This window comes from Chiloscyllium plagiosum, chromosome 3 (genome assembly GCF_004010195.1).
Source record: "Chiloscyllium plagiosum isolate BGI_BamShark_2017 chromosome 3, ASM401019v2, whole genome shotgun sequence".
Taxonomy (NCBI): domain Eukaryota; kingdom Metazoa; phylum Chordata; class Chondrichthyes; order Orectolobiformes; family Hemiscylliidae; genus Chiloscyllium; species Chiloscyllium plagiosum.
In genome coordinates this window covers 86,578,853-86,583,706 of record NC_057712.1, presented here as the reverse complement: position 1 = coordinate 86,583,706, position 4,854 = coordinate 86,578,853, and the positions used below count along the sequence as shown (strand labels likewise).

General features: G+C 37.0%; 1 long non-coding RNA gene across 1 annotated transcript in view; it reads right to left on the bottom strand.

Annotated features, from left to right (window-relative positions):
- Positions 1 to 1,545: 1,545 nt before the first annotated feature.
- LOC122546840 overlaps positions 1,546 to 4,854 on the bottom strand; it is a 96,848-nt gene continuing 93,539 nt past the window's right edge. Inside the window, exon 4 of the long non-coding RNA XR_006310818.1 lies at positions 1,546 to 3,846. This is a non-coding gene — a long non-coding RNA (uncharacterized LOC122546840). The remainder of the gene's footprint in view (positions 3,847 to 4,854) is intronic.

The following is a 4,854-nucleotide window of genomic DNA, read 5'->3' as shown; positions in this document are numbered from 1 at the left end:
GCTGCATCTATCTAGGCCAGTGGGGAGTATTCTATCACACTCCTGACTTGTGCCTTCTGATGGTGGACAGTCAAGAGGGAGTTACTTGTCACAGTATTCCTAGCCTCTGACCTACTGTTGTTGCCATTGTGTTTGTGTGATGAGTCCAGTTGAATTTCTAGTCAATGGTAACACAGATGCCAGTGTTGTAACTATACTGGAATAGCTTGGCAAGGGGAGTGGGAAGTTCTGGAGCACAAGACTTCAGTACTATTATTAGAATGTTGTCAGGGTTCATAGCCTTTGCAGTATTCAATGCCTCCAACTCTGTAGCAGGTATATGGGACAATTTGCCTCATTAATCTGAGAAAATTTGATATGGTTTATTCTCTTGATTACTGCCCATTGTTTCCTGCCAGAACATTATACTTAGAAGATGGCAATGATGGATGAGACTTGTCTGTGGTACCAATTTGCAGGGAAATATTCAATGTTGAGGTTAACATCAATAATAGCTACTTTGACTATATCAGTTTCTATGAAAAAAGACAATATTTGTATGGCAAACTGAAGAAAACAATGATGTCATCAATTCTACATTGTGTGCAGAAACAGAAAATGTACTGAGAGGAATAGTGCTGCAGTTATATCCTCATATCTGGATTGAGATGATGGCTGCCAAATCATTATCCTTCACAGAGTATTTAGCTTCACAATGTTATCTTTGTAAAACCATTCCAAGCATGCAGATTCTGTCCTTATCATATGACAATATTTGTGACAAATTTACACCCAAAACAGAAAAACGCAGCATGATAATCACAGCATATAGCTGCCAAAACTCACTCTGTTGTGCTCCACTGTCTTCGCCAAAAAACAACTCAAGGTGCTGGTCTGGCAATGAAGAAATGTTCCTGGAACTAACATTTTGCTCCAGTATCCACTCAGATCATAAAACACAGTGCCATGTGCCTATCCCCTGGATCTGTGACACTCCATCTTCTGGTCAATAAATGATCCGCCAGCAGGCATAAGTGATGTGTCAGATCAAACTGGATTACAGTACTGTCCTGCAATTTGCAGCACACATTTGTGGATGAAAGACAACAGAACTCATGTCTGTGCACTTTGAAATTGATTTTCAGAGATAAGAAGCTTGCCATTTGTGTCCAGTCACAGCTACCAACTAGTTCCAATAAGACAATATTATTTATTACTTAAGACAATATTACTTAAGATGGTCAGCTTGGAAAAAAAAAACAAAAGAGTGCCAAATACGGCATTGAATTACCTGAAGTGAGTATAAATAAAACTGGTTCAAATAGCTTTAGAAAATATTCCTCACACACTCAGAGTCAGCAATAAATACATTCCTGTCGTTCCTTCCATTTTATTAAATTATTCATAACTGTGAAAGGTTTATGAAATGTGAAGAAAAGTCTGTTTTCTTATTAAAGAAATCTGAATATGTAAATTAATTCTAATTAGCACAATTATTAGCATGTTATCCCTAATAACATAAAACTCACAGCCTCTAAGTTTTACAAATATAGGCATTATAGTTGTTGAGTTTGGGATGAAACTGTATTTCCAAAGTAGCCCAATTAGGCAATGCAAATTAGTCACTATTAACATAATTGATTAATAGACTAAAAGCACAGAAATAATAAATTTGCAAATTTATGAAAATGCAATTTATGGCTTTCACATGTTAAAGAAAAGTCTATTTTCTAATTAATCTGATTTTCATAGGCAAAATAAAAACTGTACATATTGCAAAATATATCAGAATGACATGATGAAGTAACAATATAATCATAATCACAGGGTCCATGAAGTACACTTTAAACACTAAAATTTGAGTTAGGTTTTCAGTTATAGTAGTAATGATTATTTGGCACTATTCAACATTTATAACTGTGTAGATAAATGAAGTATTAGCACAATTTACCGGTTGATCAGGTTGGTGGATTGATAGCCAAAAAAATCTATCTTCAGCCGTTCTCATCGTTACATAATTAGAGCAAAAATTTTTTTTAAAATGCAATTCAATATCATTTTCTGGAGACTCGTTCTTTTTTTATTATTCATTCACGAAATGTTACAGTTGCTGACCAGCCCAGCATTTATTGTCCATTTCTAATTTTCCTCGAGAAGTTTGTAATAAGCTGGCTTCTTGAACCTCCGCAGCCCATCAGGTAGTGACACATCAATGACCAAGCTATAGCGATATATTTCTATGTCAAGTCGGTAACTGACTTGGAGAGAAGTTTGGAGGCAGTGGTTTTCCAATGCATCTGTTTTCCTTTTCCTTCATAAAGTTCATAAGTTTGAGAGGTGCCGTTGAGCCAGTTCTGACAAGTTGCTACAGTATATCTTGTAGAAGGCAAAACATATAACAATAGTGCAAGGAGTAATACTTATGTAGAAGTGACCTCTTTTGTCCTGGATGATGTAGATCTTCTCGAGCACTGTTGGAGGAGCACTTACCCAGGCAAGTTGAGAGTATTCTCCAACATTCCTGATTTGTGTTTTATAGATGATGGGCAACTATTCTGGAGTTAGAAGAAAGCCACACATACAAAAGACCCAGTTTCCAACCTGTTCTTATAGCCACAGTATTTATATAATAGATCCAGGAAATCTTTTGATGAAGGAGGCGACTAGGACATTGATGATGGGAATTCTGCAATGGTAAGGCTATTAAATATCAAGGAAACATAACTGGACATCCTCTTTGTGGTAATTATAATGCGGTCAGTCAGGTGGACCTCATATAATAAGTTCACTGGCTGGGGCTGTTAATCTGGTTCTGTCAGGGAGCTCTGGCTGACAGAGAAGCACCGTAGTGCCAGACATTATGTTCACTCTTAGAGCTGGCTCTGAGGGAGCTGGATCAGTGTCAAGGACTCTCCAAGTGTAATTGAAGGATCCCTGCCACTGTGGAGTTATTTCAGTCTTGTTGAGGATGGTCATGAAGAGGTAAGTTTTGGCACAAATGATATCATATCAGCCCAAGCCTGGGTGTTGTCCAGTTCTTCCTGCATGTAGGTGTGAAATATTTCAGTGTTTTGAGAAGTCATGAATGGTGCTGAACAATGTGCAATCATCAGTGAACATCTCACTTTTGACCTTCTGAATGAATTAAGGTCATTGACAAAACAATGGAAAATGGTGTGTTTAGGACACCAACCTGAGGACCTCTTCAAGTCATATCTTAGGGTTGAGATAACTGGTCTCTAACATTCACAACCATCTTTCTTTGTGTTGTATGTGGTTCTAAACAATGGAACTTTCTCCCTTGAAATTTTATTAGCTTCAATTTTTCTTGCATTCCCTGTTGCGACAGTTGGTCAAATGCTCCTTGTTGTCAACAGCACTTCCTCTCACATCACCTCTACAATTTGCCTCCTTTGTGCACTCTTGTGCCCCAGCACAATGGATTGGATCTGAAGTGATGTGGACCTGGTGAAAGCTAAATTAAATACTGAAGAACAAGTTAGTAGAGCATGCGTGCTGCTTGAAAGCACTATCATGACATGATGATTGAGTGTAAATTGATTGGGCGAACATTTGTTTTGGAACTGCCATTTGTACTGCCAGTGTTCTGAAGAAGAGACCAGGATGCATCATCCACTCTGTCTGAAGCTTTTTGAAAATACTTCAGTATTATCTTTTGCATTATGCGCTAGGCCCTGCCATTATTGAGGATAGCAAAGTTCATGAAGTCATTAGATATTTAATTATTCACCGCCATTCATCACCAGCTGTGGGCAGGACTGCAGCATTATTGGATTTGTTGGTCGTGGGTTTGTTCATTCTGTCTAAAGAATGTTGCCTCTGCTGTTTGACATGCCTGTAGTCCTTCTGAAACAGTAAATGTTAATATCACTGAAAATATTTAGAGGACTATAAGTCCAACTGCCTATAAGTATTTATATTTTTGTTATAAAGTAAAACATAAGGCAGGTTTTATCCCAAGTGATCTTATGATTGCCAACAAATGCTAGCTATTAAGATTGCTCATTATTTATTTGTATTAAGCCAACAGAAATGTGTTTTGCAACCCTATGCCTGAACAGAACTTGTATCCATAGAGGCTCCCTGCAGAGACTATAGATTCAGTAACTATGATCTGCCTAAAGTGCCCATTGAAGACTTTTAAGATACTCTTCAACATTTCAGATAAATTCAAACATTTACTTGGAAAGGCTTCCCAAGTATAGAACACTCTCAAGCATGCTCTTTACATGAACATTTATCATGTATGATTTTTCTGATAACTAATAGTATCCAGAAGGCTGTGCATGGGTCTCTGACTGTACAAAAAGCAGAGCGATAAAAGCCAGATCTTGCTGATCTGATAGGTCAGCAAATTATCTGGAGCAATTGTAAAACAAGTTCATTCTGCATAACTTTCAGTGCTGAATGTTCTTTGTGGTTTTTAAACATGGTCTAATTTAATACAACAGCTGCAAAAAACAATTTCCTAAAGATTTCTAAAGCTGAAATCCACGACAGAATACAAAATGAACTGTAAAGAACTAAACATCACATTAATATTCACAGGCACAAATTGCGGGAGGGTGTAATTACAGCGTGACAAATTTACGTAGGTAGTTTCCATCATAAATGTGGACACAGGAATTTATAATTGAACAAGTTGACAAAAAAATGAATGCAGAAATTTTCATAAAATTGGTTAGAAAGTAATATCAAATATGGAATAAAAATAACCACAGAATAAATGACTTTAAAATGGGGATAGAATTATGTCTGCATGCCCTACACAGATTATCATCGTATGATCTCAAGCTCTGCTATATCTAAAGATGAGATAATAAAGTGAGGTGATTCAGCATCAAACTGTCACCA